Raw genomic sequence first — 24,350 nt, 5'->3', positions numbered from 1 at the left:
TCAACTAGGCACACACTTGGAATGGCATCATAGAATCTTCATGTTCCAATACTGTGCACAAAAAAATGATGACTGATTGTGACACACACAAGTTCTATTTCCTTCTTTTGAGGGATATGTTAAATTGAAATTTTAAGTCTCCATAATAATAGAAAGTTGGAAATGTAGAAGCTGGTTATTTAAATTTTATGAACACCAAATCTCCAGCACACTCTGAGTGTACTCACCTGGCCCAACAGGGTTTCTTGGCCTGGAAAGAGCTGACACCTCCTGGCAGTCTTTCATGTTCTCTGGGCAGACACAGACTCCTTACCTGTCACACAATGTTCAGAGACACTTACACAAGTGCCTAGCCAAGGGCCAAGGAGCTCCAAGAGCAAATACTTGAGTCTTGTCTACCACTGGAGTTCAAATGTATGTACATGCCAGCCAATTTAAGGGGACAGGGAGTGCTTGAGTGAATCCAGACTGAAATGGGGTAAAAGAAAAACAATGAGAAAAATCTTTACTCTTTTGCAGCATGTCTTTGAAAGGTGGGTTAGACTCAGGAGCAGAGCCAGAAAGTGGGGACAGACACATGATTCAGGATATATACAATAAGGGTCTACTTCTAATCCTCCCTTATCCAACCCCTTCCCTAGGAAGTATGTACACTGCCAGGACTAGGAAGCGGAATAGACGGAATGAACTGACTACTAGGGAACCTCGTACTACTAGGGACCCTCGTACTACTAGGGACCCTGGTATGTCTTCTGAAAGAGCTCTGCAGTGCAAGAGGGTATTTTCCCCTTTTGTCCAAAGAAAAGGAATTGGAGATCTGGGGACACCCAAATGATGGCAAGGAACTCCTTACAGTTCTAAGAGAAACAGCAAGTGAGTAAAAGGAACAATCGTTGTTGTTGTTCAGTTGCCCAGTTGTGTCCGACTCTTTGTGACCCTGTGGACTACAACACACGGATCACTGCCTTGTGGAAAAGGGGCTTGCCACTTCGCTATGAAGTGAAGCTATGAGCCATGCCACGTAGGGCTACCCACGATGGACAGGTTATAGTGGAGAGTTCGGACAAAAGGTGATCCATGGGAGGAGGGAATGGCAAACCACCCCGGTATGCTTGCCATGAGAACCTCATGAACCATATAAAAGGACAAAAGAAATAATGCTGACAAGCAAATAAGGAGCATCAGGGTCCTAGCTTGGGTCCATCCCACTGTGGGAGCAGAAAAACTGGGCATCTAAGCTTCAGAAATCCATAGCAAGATGGCTTCGGGGAAGGCTTGCAACAGAGCTGCAGTGGGGCTCTGATGCTGTACGAGGCGTCTCTCTTCTACCACTCCCTTTCCTAGAGATTGTCTAGAGTTGAGGCCAGGAGATGCCAAGGGAAGCTGCTGAAATTCTGTTACAGGGTTGATGGAAATGTTCAACAGCACACCTGAGGACAGACCTGAAAGTGACCTTCTTTTGGAATTTAGGGGTTGGGACTTAGAGAACACTTGACTTAAACTGTTGGCAAAGGAAACTTCTGTAGACTTTGCAGAAACACCTGCCATGTTTGACTAGCAGCTTATTTTCCAGTTTCCCTAAAATATACACAACAATTCCTTGAGTAAATAATATGTGAGAGTGGTATTCCCAGATTAGGCTTCTTAGACTGAGAATTGCAGGTACCTTGCCTTTGGGGTCTCTGTCTCTAGCATGGTGCCATGCATGCGAGGATGCTCAGTTAAGATCTGCTGAAGGAATGAATAAGTGAATAGAATGAATGCATAAGCAGTCCAGCACCTTGTATGTAGAGTTGAAATTCCTAGAATTAAAGACGAAAATATGCAATGTTTAGTGCATAACTTATATGATATTATTCACCAGGTGCATCATAGATTAAGAAGTGCATTTTATTAATTTCAAAATTACACATGTGCTTATGAATAGTGTTCCCAATAGTCACAGACAAAGTGTTCTGAATGTTTTATTAAAGAGCAATTCCTTGTCACTAGCACTGGTAACACACATAAATGTATACAGCTGCCTACATTACCAGGAATTGTCAGTGGCTCACTGGGAGCCTGCACATGATGGAAAATGAGAAATTCTTCAGTCACTTTCCTTCAACATTGCAGATCAAGTACACAGTGCTTTAGAAACTGTTTCTCCCCTTCAGGCATATTGGCACAGAAATAAAAGTACTTAGTCTCTCTTTCCAGTTTTGTTTTATGTTCTCCATACTGAGAGTTGCTCACACCATAGACTCCCAATGGAGAGGAACTTGTGTGCCCAGCACACATTGGAGGGTAAGAGATGACTTTTTCGCAAAGAGTGTAGAGTAAGAAATGCAGTGGGTTTGCAGTTCTTGGCTGCTTTCTTTTTCAGATGTTCATCTCCCAACATGTGCCAGTTCAGATATTCAATCAAGAAATGTAGAGAGAGCTTGCAGGGTTGAGAGCTGTGTTGTCCAATATGGTAACCATAATCACATGTGACGACTGAGTACTTGAAATGTGGCTAATCTGAATGAAGATGTGCAGTAGACATGAAACACACCCTGGACTTTTGCAGACATAGTTTGAAAGGAAAGATAAATGTAAAATATTTATTACATTCTAATGTTTCAGGTTAAACCAAATAGATTGTTAAAATGAACTTTATCTGCTTTTGTTGTGTCTTTGTGGCTTCAGGAAAATTTAATTACATATGTTGCTCAAATTTTTGGCTCACTGTATATACATTGTGCTTATTTAGAGGGGCCACCAGATCAGGAGATATGCATTTTAGTTATTTGCATTTATTTTTTGAACTTATATTATGTGCCAGGAATTGGGGAAAGAGGTAGATTTAATGATGAGCAAAGCAACCTGATGCCGCTTATTGGAAAAGACCCTGATGCTGGGGAAGATTGAAGTCAAGAGGAGAAGGGGACGACAGAGGATGAGATGTTTGGATGGCATCACCAACTCAATGGACATGAGTTTGGGCAAGATCCTGGAGATGGTGAAGGATAGGGAAGCCTGGCATGCTGCAGTCCACGGGGTCACAAAGAGTCAGACACAATTATGCGACTGAACAACAACAAAGCAAATATGTGTATCACACTTGGTTTCTTGCACTCCGGTCTACTTACTCTCTCTCCCCTCCCCTCCCCTCTCCCCTCCTGCTTCTGCAAGTAGTTCAATCCTTGCCATCTTTGACCTGTACCCAGGTGTTTGCTGCTCATCTCCCATTCTAGCCAATAGTGATATCATGTCATCTTCTAGGATCCAGCTCTGTCTTAACCTGGACACTGACCCATAAAGGAACTTTGAACCCCTGATAGCACAGTTCTTTGTTTTAATGTCTAAGTTCAGTCTTCTTGGAGTCTAAGAGAAATAGACACATTTACTAAATAATCATACAACTTCAGAATATGAATACAAACTGGGTAAAGTGCTGTGAAGGAAAAGTAGAAGCTTTGGAGTGAGTCTGAAGATAAATTCTACTGGATGAATATGAGGGGAACAGGCACATGGGAGCTGGGGTTGGGAAAAATGAAACTAGAGGAGAAAAATTCTGGATAAAAGAAAGAACATTTTCAAAGGCTTGAGTCGAGAGGGAGCATGCTAACCTTAAAGAATGTAAGGGAAACCACCATGGTCAGAGACTGACAGAGGAGGGACTCCTGAAGTTGGTGGGTCTTTCAGGTCCTTGCTATACAAAAAGTCATCTGAAGACCAGCGGCATCATCCCACCAGCATGCTTGTCATCAATGCAGAATCTTGGCCCCGTGTGACACACCAAATCAGAATCAGTATTTTGAAAATATCTCCAGGTGATCTGTATAGACATTGATGTCTGAGAAACACGGGTTTAAAATTAACTAAAAATTTGGTGTTAATGCTTAGAGCAATGTAAAGTCATTGAGATGTTTTTAAGGTTGGTGAAAGAGTCACATTTACATATTTTCCATCCTGCAGAGTGAGACCAGTTACAAAAGAGACCAAAGTCAAGGAGGAGCTTTCTACCTTGACCCACCTTAATCCACCTCCCCATGCTCACCACAAGCACCAGCCCTCCAGGAACACCAAGCAACCTCACATTTCCTGCATCTTACCATCTTTTCAGTTTCTATAAGCCTCTGATCTCCAATCTTCCCTTGACTATTATCAATTTTAAAAAGAAGAAAAAATTTGAAACCATGCAGATCCATTCTTTCGAAATTTTTTTTGTTCAGCTTGGTGCAAAAGTTAATGCTTTTCTCCTGCTATGCTACTGTTTTACATTCTTTTAAAAAAATTTTTATTTATTTATTTAACACCAAAAACATTTGAATTGGGATATAGCCAATTAACAGTGTTGTGATAGTTTCCAGTGAACGGTGTGTTTTACATTCTTTTCCTTTTTTCTACAAGAAATGCCCGTTGTAAATTACAGAGTGCATGCATGCACATGTACACACACACACACATAGGCGCACACACACATGCACGCACACCAAAATTTGGATTCTGCCCTTTCTAATTACAAATCACCACCTGTGGTAAAATTATTGAAAAACAGATGAGCTTTTCATTCCAGCAATAGCCTTAAAACAAGCAGCAGTTTCAACTGCCAGGGTGATGTATAGACAGCACAGAGGGCAGATGAGGGATTAATTAGGTCTGTCCTTGCACATTGCCAGGGGAACACTTCTGTAGAGGTGATTGAAAACTAGAAAGAGTGGCATTAGTCTTCATTGTTGGTTAAAGGCAACAAAAATAAAGATGCAATTGAGTTGACAAAGCTTCAAGGTATGTGGCTGAGTCATTTGGAGGTGTCAAAACGATCAAACTATAATTAATTAGCTAAAGTGTTATATTTAATCCCTCAACTTTAATGAAGAATTCTGCATCCAACAACAAATAGCAAAGGAGGATCCTTTGGTTTCTGATAGTTGTTAGATTTGCAGGGATAGTAGCTGCGGGAGAACTTAAGTTTGTTTTTTTTTTCTCAGGCTGTAATGATCAACATCCCCTGTTTTTAATCATATTGTCATTTCCCGTTCTCTTATAGAACAGTGATGTTGTTCTCTGCATTTCTATGAGGGGAGCAATACAGGCATACAACCCTCCCTGTAGTCTGGGAAGTCTTTTTAAGGACATCTGGAAGACTGACTGTGGGGGTCTTTGGCTTTTGACCACTTGCAGATTCCTTGTCCAATTTGCTATCAAACAGTGGGTCTGTTTTAGAGCATTAAAGAATGTAGCATTGAGTCATAAAGTCACAAAGAGTTCTTAATTATAATCAGGAAACATTCATTGAATGCTTACTATGTGTGGGCTCTGCTTCCTTACCTCAAAAAATATTTACATACAGGACAAGCACATGATGTAAAATATTGCCTAAAAAGATAATGATTCCTTTTCTCCTACTGGGTGTTCATTGGAAGGACTGATGCTGAGGCTGAAACTCCAATACCTTGGCCACCTCATGCGAAGAGTTGACTCATTGGAAAAGACCCTGATGCTGGGAGGGATTGGGGGCAGGAGGAGAAGGGGACGACAGAGGATGAGATGGCTGGATGGCATCACCGACTCGATGGACATGAGTTTGGGTGAACTCCGGGAGTGGGTGATGGACAGGGAGGCCTGGTGTGCTGCGATTCATGGGGTCGCAAAGAGTCGGACACGGCTGAGCGACTGAACTGAACTGATTGTTTGTACATTTTGGGCCCACATTATTATTTTATAAATTGGTTTCTGAGCCTCACGGGACCAGGACGTGGGCCTGGGTTGTTTTCTTTGTTTGGAGACTAATTCAAACCCTTAGTGATCCCTTTCCAGGCTCCTCTGTCCATGGGATTGTCCAGGCAAAAATCCTGGAGTGGATTGCCATGCCCTCCTCCAAGGGAATCTTCCTGACCCAGGGATCAAACCCATGTCTCTTATGTCTCCTGCATTGGCAGACAGGTTCTTTAGCGCCACCTGGGAAGCCATGAGATAATGCTCATATTTAGCATTTTAATGAATCGGCTATAAATTAGCAGATTTCCTTCTTACTTTTATATAGACTTTGTGTTTATTAGCTATAATTTAGTATCAGCTACCAATACTTAAGCTTGTAATTTTTCTTTCTTATAAATTCTTACTCAGAGCATTAGGAAAAATACTAACCTTTTATAAAATAAATGGAACTGAGGATGAAACTATCAGTAGTATTTGTAAAAGTCATTCTTTTTCACTTTCCCACCTATCAAATCATTAAAACATGCAGAAAATCCCTTAGAATGGGGATTATTTTATGTCATCTAATATAGATTTTGGGTAAAGATACTGTCTCATCTTTTTGAAGGATCTATATTAAAACCATTGTTTTAGTAAATTTTAAAATATATATCTCACTATTAAATAGGAAGAAATCATATCATACTATAAGTATGCCTGGGACAAGTATTAGATCTAATATATTAATCAGTTAATGAAGAAGTCTAATATTTTTTCTCTATAAATATTTTCTTTCCTGAAGTAATGACATAAAGTAGTATAATCAGACAGACTCCCTTCTTTGCTTACTCTCCTAAAAGTAAAAACAATGACGATACGTGTTTTGTATCTGCAAGTTGGAAATTTTCTGTTGGAGAAGAGATATTGCTAGGAAAAGGTAATGATTCAGTTCTCATTGTCAAAGAAAGAATGTTTCCAAAGAGACGTCACCATTCAGAAAGTTAAATACAGAGCCATCCTCCCCTTTCTATACTCTTTTACCCATTTCACATGTTAAACTTGTACCAGTGTTTAAGATTCGTTAAGCATATGATCTATTTACTTATTCCTTTAATATGATCTATTTACTTGTTCCTTTAATATTTGCACTTGAATAGTTCATGTCCACATAATAATTATCTGTCTTCAATATGAAGCTCCTTAGGGACAAAGATGGTGCTCATAAAAATTGTCAACTGAAAAATGTCACAAAGCAAGCAGAAGTTATAACCAAGATGTGAGTGCAGGGCAGTATTCTGTGATCATTCCATAACCATGCTCCCTCTTCAAGTGATTTCCTTTGCTCCTGTGACAAAAACAAGCCCAGGGCCACAAGTAACCTCATGCATGTCATGGTAAAGTCTCTTTAAACAATGGATGCAATTAACGTACCACCACATCCTTTAATAGGTTGACAGAGAGAAGGCATACTTCTGAATATCACCCCACTTAGCTTCATTCCACATCTATGATCTGCCAAAATAATGCACTAGACACTGAGCTGCCATTTAAATAAATCATCATTGTTGTTAATAACATCTTACCCTTAAACGTCACTTTATATCTTCCAAGTGCTCTCCTAGACCATCACATCTATTCCTCAAAGCAGCTCTGTGAGATAATTGATATTACTCATGTTTTACAGATCACTCAGGAATAGCCCACACACTTTCTCTAACTGCTGTATCAACTAGTGGCGTGTGGCTCCTCTTCTATCCACCTCTATTCAAAGGAAATTTGGGAATAAACACCTTGCCTTGTTTAAATCCCAAGCACAACTTCCTTTTATAGTGGTGGTTAAAACTAGAGGTGAAAAGTACTTTGTGAATTTCTTGAGGTGTTTACAATGTGTATTTTGCCGCTCTTTTATTGTGAAGGATGAGCCTAGCTACGACTGTAACTGACAATACCAACAGGGACACCTCTTCTTTGCTCAGGGAGAACTCTAACCATCTTCTTGAGCTCAAGCAAACCTTTGCTTTAAAAAGGGATCTTGAGCTATTCTTTATCAGTGAGCAACAAGATGCACATATACTAGTACTGGTGGTGTTCGGAGTTGGAAGGAAGTTGGTTAATGGTTATTTCTAGATTCCTTAAGGAAAACTAGGACAAGGCATTAGAGAGGGGTGACAAATCAATTTGTTCCAAATTCCAGAAAAGCTCCTACAGGAAGAAAGGCTTTCTTTGCAACCAGTGAGTTACCTTAAATTAATAGTTGATGCTGAAGTGACTGATACACTGCATTCTCTTATCAGGAGTAAGTAACTGGCAAATGAAGAAAAAGGAGGAAAACTCATAAGGATCTTTCAACAAATGGATAAAAAATATTACAATCTGGCCCATTTTTCTCATCTCCTTCATCCACTCTTTCTATCATTCTGTTTCTAGTTACTTTTTCCCAAACCACTAGCACAAAAAAGTGGGAGAGTTTAGAGGCATGCATTCCTGTATTATTCCTTAGCAATATCTGATATCTGGCTCTTAAGAAAAATGTGAGATTTAGGACAACTGTGAATGTGCTATTTCAGTGCACAGCACACAAGTAGAAAAAACATGTGGATGACATATTTCTGTAACTGACATGAAAGAACACACAAGTGAAGAAGCTTGGGCAAGCTGCCAAAGTACCTGACAAAGTTACCTGGTGATCACGGGTCTTTGCAAGACATCGGTTACATACGGTCCAGAACAGAGCCTGCACTGGGCAACTACAGAGTGCCAGGCAGCCAGGCAGCTCTCAGTCCAGTTTAACCAGTTTTATATTCTTGCTCTGATGTGGCTCAGCCATTTACCATTTTTTTCCCCTGAGTTATGGAAGATGTTGTGTAATAATTTTCTTTGCATATCTGTAGCACATTTCTGTTAGGATCTTGACATATTCACTCATATTGATGTGTTAAGTGCCAATCAGTCTTAAGAGAACACTGAATCTATCTATTGTCTCTGAGGTCTTTGGTTGTGAAGTAAACATCCGTTACATCTCTGATTTCCTCCTCCATGGCTCCAGCTCTGTTATGCTAAGTCTCTGAGTTATTACTTCCTGTGACAGTGCTGTCCCTTTGTGGCTGAATTGCTAATACACCCTTTTCTTTCTGGATTTTTTCCTGAAAACTGCTATATGATTTTTTTGAAAATCAGCAACTGGGTTGTATCTTGTTGCTCTGTGTTTCTTCTGGAAGGCATCAAAGGTCAACAGACACAGAATCTCAAAAACCGTCAAATAAAACAAGCACCAGTTCTCAGTTCTTATTTCCAATCCCAAGGTTCTGAGAAAATCCAACATCCATACCCACAGCCCTCCGCAGGTCTTGATGAGACATTGGCTGAACATATCACACGCTGTAGCCCCTTCGCATTCTGGGAAAATGCCAGCTACTTACCTTCCATTGATGTTTTCTTCTTGCTTGGTTTGAAGAGGAGGGTGGAGCCTCCAGATGGCTGGTTGGTTCTCAGCCAGGCTGATGTTGCCAACCCAGCGAATATTTGTCAATGTCTGGAGACATTTTCATTGTCACAACTAGGAATATGTTTTTGGTATCTGGTAAATAGAGACCAAGGGTTTTGCTGAACATCCTAAAATGCACAGAACAGACCCTACAGCAAAGAATTATCCTCAAAATGTCAATAGCATTGGTTTAGAATCCCTACTCCAGCACTATGGGTTTGAAAGTAAGAATTAGGTAGGCGAGAGAGAACTTCATTTATCTTCTGTAAGATTTTTTTTCTTTTATCCATGAAATGTCAATTATTGTAATTAGCAATTTGGGTGCGCATACTTGGAGATAATAGGAAAGGAAGGGCTGGAGAGGAACAAACAAGCTAAGTCCAGAAAAGAACTAAAACCATGAGTTATAAAGCTATCTCAAGTGGCTAGAAGGCCACCTGCTCAAGTTGAATTACCTCCCCAGTCGTCTCTCATTTTTAAAAAAATCCAGTTTTGAAAATACATTGTTTCTCCCTTTGTCCAAACTTCAAGTTTCCTCAAGCATATTCTATTTCACCCTATCAATCTTCACAACCCCTCAAATTAAGTAGTGTAAGCATCTTCACTTTATTCAGAAGTGAGATTGTGGTGATAAACAGCTGCCACTCATAGTTCACTTTTTCTGATTAGATAGACCTGAAAAAAGGTAAGTTCGAATTTCAGGCACCCCGAATAAGTGAGTGAATAAGCAATAGCATCTCTATAGTGGCTCTAGGCTGGGGGTAGGGGTAGTGGTGAAAGAAGTTAATTATTAGTAAATGTCTATTAAAAATGTTTTGGGTATCTACTATCTACCAGGCACTGTGCTAGATTCTTTATTTATCTTCTTCAACCCACACTGCACTTGGAAGTAAATATTATCTCCCTTTGTCATGGATGAGGGGTCTGGGCTTCAGGAAAACGAAGGAATTTCTCTGCAGAAATCCTTGAGACTGATTTCCACTCTTGCCTCAGTGAGTCTCAGTGGGTCCCAAAGTCAGAAATCATGGATGTGCCTTGGCTGGGGCACAGAGAGGCGTTAAGATCCTGGCCCAATCTGGGAGCAAAAAGTTGTTTGCCCAGAGCTCTCAGTGTAAGAATCACAGAGTCACAGAGCTATTCATAGTAGGAGCTTTGGAGGCCTTTTTCCTAAATCCTTTATATTACAGATGAGGAAATAAGGTCCTCGGAGCAAGTATGATGAGTATTATGCCTACCCTCAGAGCCTTTGTCTCCTTATTTGTGCCACGGCGGGTGCCTGGAAGCATCTCCTCTGGTCCAAACCACCCTAACAGAAACACTCAGCCAGCATCTTTGGCTGATGTCTCTGCTTTGCATTTCAGGGAAGAGGAGCCTCTTCTGTGGAATTCCCTTGCTCTCTGCAGAGACAAAGCCTGGGTTTATTTCCTTTTAGAACGCAATACGGAGCAGTCCATTTTGTATGAGCAGCACAGACTTTTCAGCCTTGTCTTTTTCCTTCCTTCTTCTTAAGTCAGCTTCCGTAAAACCAAGTGCTAAATCATAATACCAGTGGGTTAGGATTAATTGTGATGTTTATTTTGGTACATTTGCCTGAGGACCCAATGTGTGTTTTTACAAATCTAACAAGCAATTTTACCTAGAGTACCAGCCACTCTTCAGCTCCCATTAGCCACGGTTGGATTTGAACCAATGACCTTGAGGTGAGAGGCCACTCATCACATTATGGATGCCCCAGGCCATGGAGTTCACTTGCTGGCTGTTTCTTTAATGTAATTGCCAACAGCAAGATCAGCAGTGGGAATTCTCCCCAGTCTGTAGATCCTAAGGTCTCAGAAACTCAGCCTTTGAGAGCTCTTCTTTTTGCCGTGGAGTTTGGACCTATTAACTAGCAACACTGCTAGAGAGACTGCAGAGGGATAAAGGATGGCATGCATCCCACACTGTTCTCCGGGAGAAGAAGTAGCCTATCAGGTTATAACCATCTGATTTCCTGTCAGGCTGGTGGATGGCTCAAGTCACCAGTGCCCATGTTAAAGGAAATATTCGAGAACATTAATGATTTGCCGGTACCAAGAGATACGATGAGGAGTTTAAATATACTGCCCCTCAATGGGAGGAAATGTATTTCTATTAAGGGACCAGAATTGTGCTACGCTTGTTGGAATTTTTGCTTGTGCACAGGAATTTCGCTCCAGGTCTATGTCTGTCACTGAAATTGACAACTGCCTATGGCTCTGCACAATTGAAACGTAGATCTTAAATTTCACATCATTATCCAAATAAAATATATCTGCCAAGGGGGACTGGTATTACACAGTTAGAGAACTGTGATACCAGTTGTCTGATTAACATATTGAGAGGAATAGAAGAATTTCTCACCTATTTTCCAGAGGGAGGCTGGCTGGGGAGCGCCTGTTAAATGGACTAATTGATCAGGCTCCCTGTGCTAGGTACAGAGATGCCCAGCATCGTGACTGGCTGGGGGAGGCAGGGTTTCCAGGGATAGAAAATATCTATAATGCAGGAAAAAAGGAATGGTGAGCAAACCAGATATTCATTAATCCTATCTTCTAAAGGGGAAAAATGGGAAACCATTAGCCCCTAATTACCTTGCTCCTCGCTCTTGGGCCCCAGATGCTCAGCAGTACTCAGAAGGAAGACGCAAACCCAGACTGCCTCCTCTCAAAGCCTTTTCTTGAGACCTGACACCCTGATAATTCTGAGTTTGCAGTATTCATGAGAAATGTCATGGGATACTAAAAATGTATCTCTAATTTAATAAAACAAAACAATCAGAAGTAGTTTACTCTGAAAGAGACATTAGAGATCATTAACTCATGTTGTCTCCTCTTTTTGTTCTGCGTTAATTAGGTCACTTGTTTTTGGACTTAGTGCTCAATTCTAAACTCTGATGGGCAGGTTAGTATCCAAAGGCCACATGAGTATAACGCGTAGGTTTAGATCTCAGTGACTTTGGGAATCTCAGCTGTGTGAATTTTTCAACTGGAAGCAACCTTAGTGATCAATACTGGTGCAGTTTTCTTATTGTTCCAGACAAGAACATTGAAGTCTAGGAAGTGAAATGACTTCCCATGTAATAAGCTACAGACATTTATAATGAGATAGCAACAACTGTTATAATAATTATCCCCATGGCATCCGAGATTCATTCTGCCTTAGTTTAGCCTTGCAGAGGGTTTCTAGAAGCATCATGAAAATTTTCATCAGTTAATCCCTTCTTATACTTATTGGTGTATTTGTGGCAAGTCATTCAGAATAAGCCAATGCTGTTCTTACAATGGTGGTAATGTCTCATGTCCCACTTTCTTCTTACTGGTAAACTCTGGTTTAGATCTTCATCTTGCAAATGGTAGTTTGTTCTGATGGTTTAAAAATGTTAGACTGCAAATCCCAATCTGGCTTTTTGGTGATTTACTGTGAGACCAGAGGCAAATCATTCCATCTTCTTTGCTACTGCTTCTTAACAAGAAGTGGAATTTTTTCAGGTATTATTCTGACATGCTGAGTAGAAGTGAACAAACACTCCTTCCACCATGACTTTTAAGAAAGCCCAAACAGGAATAAAAAATGTTACAGATCAATCTAGTTATTCTGAGTCTCAATTACCTAATATGAAAAAAAAAAAGAAGAAAAGAACAATACCATTATATCAGGTTAGTTTTCAGGACTAGAAGAGAAATACATAAAGCAAAAGCACTTGGCATTTTGACTGATGCCCAAGACACTTCAGTATCCTTGTGCCTTAGCAATTACTTCTACTCTTTCTGGATTTTAATGTATAGCTGACCCTTGAGCATCTCTAGGGTTAGTGGTGGCAACTCACCACACAGGTGAAAATCCATATATCCTACCAGTTAGCCTTCTTCAGTATCCACAATTTTGCATCCATAGATTCAACAACCACAGATCATGTGTGTATTTGTCTGACCCCATGGACTACAGCCCGCTAGGTTCCTCTGTCCCCAGGATTTTCCAGGTAAGAGTACTGGAATGGGTTGCCATTCCCTTTTTCCAGGGGATCTCCCTGACCCAGGGATTGAACCTGCACCTCCTGTGGCTTCTGCATTGGCAGGTAGATTTTTCACCACTGAGCCACCTGGAAAGCCAGCTGGTATTGAGTGGAAAAAAAAAAAACAACCATGTACAATTCAGTGCAGTTCAAACCTATGTTGTTCAATATCTTTACGTGCAGCACTTTTCATAGTCTCTTGTATTGCAATTAGTGGTTAATCCTTTAACATTATAGCCAGATTATAAATTTTGGGGGAATCGAGAATTCTATTCCATATACATTTGCTTCCTTACACAAAACAATCATAGCATTTTATTCATACGCATGTTCAGGACAGTCTCTTTATTTACCAATGAATTAAACAATAAATTCAAGCTAATTGAATAACAGTCCTTCTAGGTAATAATATTGCAGATATAGAATAGACTGAATGGTTCTACTTCGGATTCTATTAACTGCAACATCGTGTAAACTTTCCTTTGTATTAGTATCAAAAATGAGCAAAGCATTTTTCTCCACATCAAACCTCATAAACCATGGCATAGACAAGGAGGTAGCAAATTATAGCCCATGGTCCAGCTGCCATCTGTTTTTATAAATAAAGTTTTATAAGACCACAATATATCCATTTGTTTACGTATTTTCTGTGGGTTCTTTTGCACTACAAAGGCAGAATTGAATAGTTCAGACAGATATCACACGGCCTACAAAGCCTGAAATATTTATGAGGTTGTCCTTTACTGAAAAGCTTTGTTACCCCCGGTATTGACTAGGCAGCATAGACAGACTATAGTATACTATCCTAGAGACAGTTTGCTGCTGTAGGGAAAAGAATATAATGAAACAAAAGTGAACAAGTCATACTTTAGCCTTTTATTTTCTGTGGCTCTTTCAAATAAGGTAAGGTTAAAGCCTTTGACTGTGTGGATCACAATAAACTGTGGAAAATTCTGAAAGAGATGGGAATTCCAGACCACCTGACCTGCCTCTTGAGAAACCTATATGCAGGTCGGGAAGCAACAGTTAGAACTGGACATGGAACAACAGACTGGTTCCAAATAGGAAAAGGAGTACATCAAGGCTGTATATTGTCACCCTGCTTATTTAACTTATATGCAGAGTACATCATGAGAAATGCTGGGCTGGAAGAAGCACAAGCTGGATTCAAGATTGCTGGGGGAAATATCAATCACCTCAGATATGCAGATGACACCACCCTTATGGCAGAAAGTGAAGAGGAACTCAAAAGCCTCTTGATGAAAGTGAAAGAGGAGAGTGAAAAACTTGGCTTAAAGCTCAACATCCAGAAAATGAAGATCATGGCATCTGATCCCATCACTTCATGGGAAATAGATGGGAGACAGTGGGAACAGTGTCAGACTTAATTTTTTTGGGCAAAATCACTGCATCCAAAATCACTGCAGACGGTGACTGCAGCCATGAAATTAAAAGACGCTTACTCCTTGGAAGGAAAGTTATGACCAACCTGGACAGCATATTAAAAAGTAGAGACATTACTTTGCCAACAAAGGTCCGTCTAGCCAAGGCTATGGTTTTTCCAGTAGTCATGTATGGATGTGAGAGTAGGACTGTGAAGAAAGTTGAGTGCCGAAGAATTGATGCTTTTGAATTGTGGTGTTGGAGAAGACTCTTGAGAGTCCCTTGGACTGCAAGGAGATCCAACCAGTCCATTCTGAAGGAGATCAGTCCTGGGTGTTCTTTGGAAGGAATGATGCTAAAGCTGAAACTCCAGTACTTTGGCCACCTTATGCAAAGAGTTGACTCATTGGAAAAGACTCTGATGCTGGGAGGGACTGGGGCAGGAGGAAAAGGGGACGACAGAAGATGAGATGGCTAGATGGCATCATCTACTTGATGGACATGAGTTTGGGTGAACTCCGGGAGTTGGTGATGGACAGGGAGGCCTGGTGTGCTGCAATTCATGGGATTGCAAAGAGTCGGACACAAATGAGCTACTGAACTGAACTGAACTGAACTGAACCAAATGTTTATCAATTTGTTCTTTTAAGGTGACTGTAATGTAAAATTATATGTACATACGTACATTGAAATTTATTGTTAGACATTCCAGTTTTTCTTTGTGGTCAGCAAAGCTGTGAGGTAAGAGAAACAGACATGATTCCTTGGAGTCTACAAATCACCCTAAGTATGTGTTTGTATCCATGACTCTTTCCACAAAACTATTCCACGGTTTTATTACACTACCATATCCATATGCATGTGCTGAATTAAGATAACACTGAAAGCTGGAATTGCTTTCACCTGCCAGGATTTCATAAGACAGTTTTGGATTCCAGGAACCACATCCCAATTCCTGATAGTTTCAAGGCCCTATGGAAGGAGTTTGATAAACTGGGCCATTGAAACAGTTTTGTAGGGACTTCCCTTGTGGTCCAGGGGTTAAAACTCCAGGCTTCCAGTGCATGAGGCACAGGTTCCATCTCTGTTCAGGGAACTAAGATCCTTCATGCTGCTTAGTGTGGCAAAAAAAAAAAAAAAAAAAAAAAATTAATTAAATTTAAAAAATTAAATGTGTTCTTAAACAAAAAAAGATTTTTATACACAAGTATAGCCAGCTTTTATTTACTCTGAAAGCTCACAAGTGTCATTTTTGTTGTTGCTATAACCTTGGGAGTTGTGTATTTCCCTGGAGAAATGTTGGAAGGTTGAGGGGTACAAAGAGTTAAGAGAAAACAGAGAAAGTGAGACAAGAGAGAGAAAGCTAATCCCTTGGGCATTTTATTTACTTTGCTTTTAAAAAAATGTGTCCCCTGGTCTTTACTGAGATTCATCACTACTTTTTGAAATCATAAAGTGTGTTACCCTGTTTGGGACCCAAAGAATTTTATAGTACATACAACTTCCCTGTGGGTCTTAAATTTAGTCTGATCAGTATTCATCATTCCTCTGAAGAACAAACAAAAAAACAGTCCCACTGGGAAGATAGAGATTCTCAAGCATGAACTGGACTCCTTTTGTTCTTTTCCTCTTTCCTTTCCTTGAATCCATAACCCAGCTCTGTCAAAGTTAAATAACTAGTAAGTTATATGAAACAATAAAGCATCAGTCATTTGAAACTTCCATAGGAAAAGGCAAGTAGTAGGATTGAGAATAATATCAAATCATTTCCCAGAGAATCTTAAAAATATAATTTTTAAGATATGCCATCAGGATGGAAGAGAAAGAAAGGGCAAGGAAGAACAAGAAAAACAAGCAAACAGATCAAGGATTTTTAGTGGTTATAGATTTATCAGTTGAATATCAAATTTCACAACAAGATTGTATACATTTCCTTTGAAGGTTATTGAAAGTCAGAGGAAGAGAGAGGGGGAGAGACCTGACCATTCAGGTACGAAGAACGAACAATCTGGCAACATACTAATTTGCCCTGCCAACAAATTAATTGAAAGATGGAGAGAAGAGGATTCCAGAAAGACTAATTCCTTTCCCTTGATTGCGTCTGAACAGGAGTCATTTTCCTAGTTCACTCACCTTGAATTGGCCACTGTACAACAGCTTTCCCTATGCCTCCCCCATCCCTCACCACCCACCACCAGTTGGGTGAGGGACTGAATTGAACAGACATGGAAAGTGATTCAAGAACTCATTTTGATTCAAGAACCCTTTTTTCAGAATCCTTAGGTTGCTATTTGATTTTCTAAGACATTCTGGGGAAATTGCCTAGCCTTCCTTAACTGACTAATTTATGATTTTAATGAGCTGGATTGCTCAGGATTTAGCTTTAATCTTTATAGTCTTCCATTATGAATGCTGTATGTCTTCTTCCTCTTTCCTCTCTTTTCTGAAGTAGAACCAGAAGCCCCATGGAAGATCTCTCTAGTGCTTTCAAGGTAGGAGAAGATGGCTGTAACTGGGATCCTCATATTCCTCAGAACATAGGCTAAAGATTCCAACATGGCCCAGAAACACAATGAGAATGCCAGAGTTGAAAGGAAAGAAACTTTGTATAATTCAATTTATTAACCCAATTCTTATCATAGTTTTGTTCATACTTCTGTCAAGATTAAGAACCACAAGTATAACCTGGAATGACAAAAAGTGCACTGAATGGGACTCAGATGATCTGGCATCAAATCCTAACTGCCACTTAAAGTTATGGGATGGTGGGCATGACTTGAATTTTCTAAGCTTGAATTTCCTAATCTGTAAATGGATGTAAGGCTGAGTGCCAAAGAATCAATGGTTTCACATTGGAATGCTGGAGAAAACTCTTGAGAGTCCCTTGGACAGCAAGGAGATCAAACCATTTGATCCCAAAGGAAATCAACCCTGAATATTCATTGGAACACCTGGTGCTGAAGCTGAAGCTCCAATACTTTGGCCACCTAATGCAAAGAGCCATCTCATTGGAAAAGACCCTGATGCTGGGGAAAATTGAAGGCAAAAGGAGAAGGGGCTGCAGAAGAAAAGATGGTTAGATAGCATCACCAACTCAATGGACATGAATCTGAGCAAACTCCAGGAGATGGTGAAGACCAGGGGATCCCGGTGTGCTAAAGTCCATGAAGTCACAAAGAGTTGGATACAATTTGATAGTCAAAGTGAAAGTGAAGTCGTTTCCAACTCTTTGTGACTGCATGGACTGTAAACTACCAGGCTTCTCCATCCTTGGAATTTTCCAGACAAGAGTACTGGAGTGGGTTGCCATTTCCTTCTCCAAGGAATCTTCCTGACCCAGGGATCAAACCTGGGTCTCCCACATTGTGGGCAGACGCTTTACCCTCTGGGCCAGCAGGGAAGCCTTAGCGATTGAAAAACAAAAATAACAAAATGGAGATAATCTCTTTTGTATCTACTGCATGGCTGGTAGAAACAAATGTGGAGGCAGTTTGAGATGCTGTATGAAAGCAAGGGCTTATTCCCTTCCATCTTATTCAGCAGCAACATACAATATTGAACAAGAAGGTGGGAAAGGGGAGTTATATTCATAAGTGGCATCATGACTTACATACAGGATTCCATCCATAAACATAGGCTGCTCTCTGGTTCAGACAGAAGCTAAGCCTTTTGTGCAACTTACTGGGATGTGAGAGGGGAGGAAGATCAGAAGAATTAAAAAATTAAGTTCCATAATGTCTTACCTGACAATTTCAATCTTGATGTACCAAAAAATTCTGTTTTATTTTTTACCCTTTGGAAAAATAATTAGATCCTTCCCAATCTTATCTTAGAAAAATTTATCTTAGCATCTACCTGATTTATTTCAAATGTATTTAAATGGAGGGTTTACATTCAGCACGAGCGTACACAGTATATAAAACCGCAGTATTTCCTGCATAGGAAAAAGGCTAGGAATTTGATCCATGAGACAGTCATGTAAAACTAACTGAATTCAGTTAGATTATGACATATTTTTCACAAAACTCTTCTTTAGAAAAATTTTCTAGAAATCCAATTGGTTTTACATGTAACCAATCAAAATATAAAAATTATGAAGACTTGTGACAAAACTGAAAGAAGAACATTAAAGTACTGGCATGAACAGGGACATAAAATACATATTTCCGTTGCCCAACTAACTAAAAGTAACTTTTGTGATCAGAACAATTGCACCTCTGAGGCCTTTGCTGCTGCTGCTGCTGCTAAGTCACTTCAGTCATGTCTGACTCTGTGGGACCCCATAGATGGCAGCCCACCAGGCTCCTCTGTCCCTGGGATTCTCCAGGCAAGAACCCTGGAGTGGGTTGCCATTTCCTTCTCTAAGGCCTTTATTTATCCCAAAATAAATGCTAGATAAGAGAAGTACTCTCCGTCCTGTTCACAGCCTGATCTGTGATACGGACATATAAAAGAACAGTTACCTTCTAGGACTCTAGTCTGGCTTGATAATAAAGCTAACATCCAATGTTGGACTTTAAGACAACTGCAAGGTTGACCCCACCATAGCAACAGGAAGCCTGCTTCCCAGGAAAAAGCCCAAGGGATAAGCAGGGAGAATTTGGGATACACGATCAAATCAGTTAGGTTCATTTATGGTTTCCTTTGTTCTGGAAAATGTGGAGATGTCTGATTAATATGTGTGGATGCTAAGTCACTTAAGTTGTGTCTGATTGCAACTCCACGGCCTGTAGCCCGCCAGGCTCCTCTGTCCATGGAATGCTCCAGGCAAGAATACTGGAATGGGTTGCCATGCCCTCCTCCAGGGGATCTTCCCAACCCGGAGATGAATCAGCCGCTCTTCATCTCTTGAACTGGCAGGGAGGTTCTTTACCACTAGCGCCACCTGGGAAGCCCTGTGTGATCAATACAGAACACTAAAATGAAGACAATTTCAAGCGCCTTGTGACCACCAGACTCACAACGCCACTTCAAGTGGGGTGTCTTCTAAAGGAGACACCACTGCCACACCCACACACTCTGGGCTTCTCTTCCATCTGGAGTCTGGCACCGCCAGTCAGATTTCATTCTACTGCTTGTTTCAAGACATAATTTACAAACCCACGAATCTAGTGGGAAGAACGTCCAGCTCACAGACGTGAGAAGAGAATATTTCTTTAGTGAATTTCAGGTCAGGTGCTCATAAAATTAAAATTATATAGACTCTTCCTCATCTCCAGCCAAGTAGCAAAAGCAATAGTAATCTGACTGCAATGCTTTGTCTCCACAGAGTTTGATTTTGAATTTGGACCCTGATAAGCCATATGTAACATAAATCCCTTTAAATTAAAAAATGAGTCCATATATTTTTTAAGCAAGTGCAAAGTCACAAAAGTGCTAAGCAGGCTCTGTGAAATGGTTAGCTGAGAATTCCGTTTGCCTTGCATCACTTAATTGTTTGAAGCTAGCTTCAAGATCTATGATCTATGACATCAATATAATGACCAATGAGGTCTAATCTCCAGCAAAATCAAGCACAATGCAGTACCATTCCATCAGTTAATGGGTAGAGTCATTTTCCTTGAAAGGACATGCAAATAAAAAGTTTAAAAAAATGAATATCATGTGCTATAGTTTTAATTTATACTGTCAGGAAGTGACAAGGGTAATCACAGGCTTTATACCATGGTCTGAGCTCTCCCTTATGGTCTTCCATAGGGACTTTTCACTTAATAAGCCACATCACCCTGAGAAGCATGGATTTTTATTTCCGTTTTAAAGGTGAGGAAACCGTAGGTTAGAGACGTTAAAGAACATGTTCGAGCTTCTCCAGCTTGTGGATGGTTAGGTTAGGGTCAAAATAGAGATGAAAAGGATCAAATGATCAGTGGCCAATGTCATACAAACCAGCTTTCCTGAGAAGAAAATTAAAGTTCCCTCTATCTTTGCTCCTCAAGAATTTCATTCGGTGGGAAGTCAAACACAGGAACTGTTGGTAATATACAGAAATCTGCTTATCATCTGAAATCACAAACCAGACTCTTCCATATACCATGAAAACAAGGTAAATTGCCTAAGTGTCAGGAGCATAGGAAGGACATTTCTCCTTACTCTCCAGAGTTCAGGAAATGGCTTGACCATCAGGCACCTAGAGCTTGAAAGAGCACAGGCATAGCCACATAGTGATGAACCAGAGAGGAGATTTCTTCATGTTTCCTGGCAAAGGTGACCTCGAGAATTAATGCAACAGGCAGACCCTGGATCCCCGCTCCCACTAGCAGCAAGTTAATGGCCCACAACTCTTCCGTATGATATTTCCATAGAGATAGCAGCAGAGAGGATTATCTTAGATAAATAAAGATGAATGCTCTTAGTTTTATTTAAAAAAAAACTCTATACTCATCAAAGGTAGAATTGAAAAATGAAACAAGATATTTTTTCTTTGATTCTGGACATCTCCAGCATTCTGTAGGAACATTTTGATGGTGCTTTCTGGTACTATCAAACCCTGAATTAATTTTCATTCTCTAGAAGGTTCGGGCAGCAGGCGGGGGAAAATTTTTTTTAAGAAGGAGAGTAAACATTGGTGTTACCGAGGCACCTTGGTTACCTTTAAGCTCTATAAGGGTAGAATTATACTGTTTTTGTTTGTCACTTCATACTCAAATCATAGCACTGTCCCAGACTCATGCATAACATGCACTGGTTACATGAAGAAGCAATTTAATCTAATGTGATGAAATCATTCCAATTGTCACAGTAAAAACAGCCCATTAATATACTGTTGCACATTTAATGACAGAAATCCTTTTGAGGCAGATGAGAAACTGATAATGTGTATAGCTGAAAAAATAAAAGTCAAGGGTCGTTAATAGATCAATTGATTCTGGAATAGATTCCTCACAGAACTCTTCCATTTCTACACATAATGTAAATATTTATCACAATCCAATGTGAAATCAACCCTTAACTTTTTTTTTTCATTGCTTTGAAGAATTGAACCCAGACTTAAGTTTGTGTATTAATTACAAATGAGGTTTCACTTCAGTTTATGTCAAAACCATTGCACCAGAAAGTAGCTCTCACCTCGTCCTTCAGAGATTAATGCCACTAGGATTGTTTATTTTGATTAGAATGGATTTGTTATTAGAAACAATATTTTCTCTCATACCGATTGCATGCAACAACTCCTTTTGAGAGACAAAGTTAGTCGCTGTCAGGAAGAGTTCCTGTTTTCCTGCCTTTTCACCTTGTGATCATGGTGCACATTTTATTCATTTGTCCGCTTCCACTATCGTGTGTCTACTTTCACTGTTTTCTAGCTGTTACTGCTGACAACTTCTTCCTCCGGTTTGGGCTGCTATTGTCCCTTGAAGCCTTTTTTCTTGTGGCTTCAGATTAAACTGGCTTTCTTCCTTCAGATGCAACTTCATGTCAGCCAGAACAATCAACAAAACACATCCAAAAGCTTGCTCTTACTGCAACCTAATAGCTTGCTCGTGCTACCTGCCAATGTTCTTAACAACACACCACACCCCCATGGCCATAAACCCACAGAAGCGTTTTCACTGATGGATGAAATGCTAAAACATGGAAGCATCTTGAAAGCAAATGGTAATGAAACACTCTCCTGAACACTGAGAAGCTAGGGTGGAGAAAGCAAGCGAGCAGGCCAGGGATTGGAATCCATTATGTGGCCGAGGCTTCTGTCTGGTCGATTTAAGCAGATTGAAGCCGAGGCGGTCGCACAGAACCGCCTCAGGTGAGGACGCACAGTGTTCCTGTGGGGTTATCAAACCGGCCAGGCCTTGAAGGCAGAGCAAAGCCCTTCCACTGGGAAGTTCCTCCTAAGTGCTTGCACGGCATCCGTGGGATTATCCCACCCCACTCACACATCATCTGGCTTTAAACTTCAGGCCCTCTGGCAAAGAAGAGAGAATCATTCTATTTGAGCCCTCCTCTTTCCCTATCCCGTTTCCTAGCAGCCGCTGGCTGAGTCCTGCCCTTCTCTGCCAAGCACCAGGCTGGATTAGCTGCAAGCCAATAGCTGGGGGTCAGGATTAAGAGGCCAGCGTGCACTTTAATACAAGCTGCCTATAATTAATGGCATTATTAATAGCTTGACTGAAAAATTCATTAAAAAATCCATTAAAAATAAATACCCTTTTACAAAAGGCATTGCCTTGGGTAAGAAAAACAGAAAAAAAGATAAAGGAAAATTGATTGGTGGCTTTCAGTTCACAGAAAGACAGACCATAGTTCAAACTGATTAAAATTGAACATTTTTAGATTAAGCACCCTTGCCAAAATATTCTCTGTAGTTACCCAATATGAAAATATGATGATGGTCCACATATTTGTATTTGTATGTATCAAGGATTGGGGTATATGACACATAGGTAGCTGCTTGAAATAACTTTCTTCAAGTGAGCATTCCCGACCTTCAGGTGTTGAAAGTCCCTCGATGCTGAGTAACTGTGTCCAATTAACTCAGAACCTTCAATCCAATGGATCTGTTCAGAGTTGGTTTATTTCCTGACATGTTTAGTGACCTGACTGTTGTCCATGTTAGCACAGATCCTTTTTTTTTTCTTTTCCTTTTTCCTCCCCCCGCTCCCCTGCATTCATACCACAGCTCTTCTCTGCATATCTGACTCTCTAATTTGGAATTGATCTTATTGGCTTTTGCCTCAGCCCAAGTAAACAGTGTTGATGGTGATCAGAATGTCTGTGGTTCGGATGTTTGCTCAGAGAAAAGGAGAGATGGAAAGGAAAAGTCCAGTTGGGGAGTACGCCTCTCCCTGACATCCTCTATAAAGATTTGTTTGTGTTGATACTAAAGCTGATCTTTTGGGTCAACTTTGCTCTGGGTCTAATCTGCTCATTGGTGTGAGATGAACATTGTCTTCCAAAGGTCCAGGCGACCATGCCCTCTCAGAAAAAGACCCCATTCATGAGCGTGTTTGCTTGAAGAGAGCTTTTATTCACTTCACCTGTTATGTTGGCCCTATAGAGCACACAGCCAAGTGGAGATTAGGCAATTATCTGGTTAATAGGATCAACAGAGACAAGAAGTTCATTCAATAGGCATTTCTGACTGCACACCACGCACAGCTCAGCCCTCCGTGGGATGAGAGAAGCAGGATGAGGAGGAAGCATGCGGCTGCTTAGTAACACGATAAAGGAAATGAGACATAAACACAGCCAGCAACTGATGCGCAATTTACAAGCAAGGGCAGAATTGTATGGGATTCTGTGCATTAGAGTCGGGAATATAACAAGCTAAAAATTATAGGAAGTGGTTAAGCCAAGGTAAGTTTCTTGGGAAAAGGCAAATCACTGTCTATCTGTGTTCAGAGATCTCCAATTCACTACATTCAAACCTAATCATTTCCAACAGTACGTAAGTCTTTTGCCATTTAAAATGGGCATTAAACTCCCTTTGTTGCTCCTGCACTAAGTTCCCACAGTTTTTGTTTTTGTTTTTGTTTTTTTAACTGGAGATTATATTTAATTCCTGGAAATATTGAGAAACTTGTTTTGATCTGGGTTTCACAAAGTTATCCACAGATGTTCTGTGAAAATTCTGGCATTGTTTGTTTTTGGCTCTTACTTTCCTCTCTGTAACCACTACTTGGTACTTACAGAGGTCTTCAGAGTCATCAGTGCAGTTTAACACATATTCACTGAGCAGTGAGCTTCTTGATAAAGATACTGATCTTAAAAAATGCCCTTGCTCTGTTGATTGCCACTTTTTTTGTTTGTTTGGCTACACAGAGTGGTGTGTGGGATCTTAGTTCCCCAACT

General features: G+C 40.4%; 1 long non-coding RNA gene across 1 annotated transcript; it reads right to left on the bottom strand.

Moving 5' to 3' along the window:
- Positions 229–9,104, bottom strand: LOC102170191. Its single transcript, XR_310995.1, has 3 exons — positions 9,087–9,104; positions 7,909–7,971; positions 229–313 (listed from the first exon to the last, which is right to left on the bottom strand). It is a non-coding gene; the product is annotated as an uncharacterized LOC102170191 (long non-coding RNA).

Source organism: Capra hircus, chromosome 23 (assembly GCF_001704415.2).
Source record: "Capra hircus breed San Clemente chromosome 23, ASM170441v1, whole genome shotgun sequence".
NCBI lineage: Eukaryota > Metazoa > Chordata > Mammalia > Artiodactyla > Bovidae > Capra > Capra hircus.
Note: the sequence above shows the minus strand (reverse complement) of the source record. Positions and strands in the feature narration are given on the sequence as shown.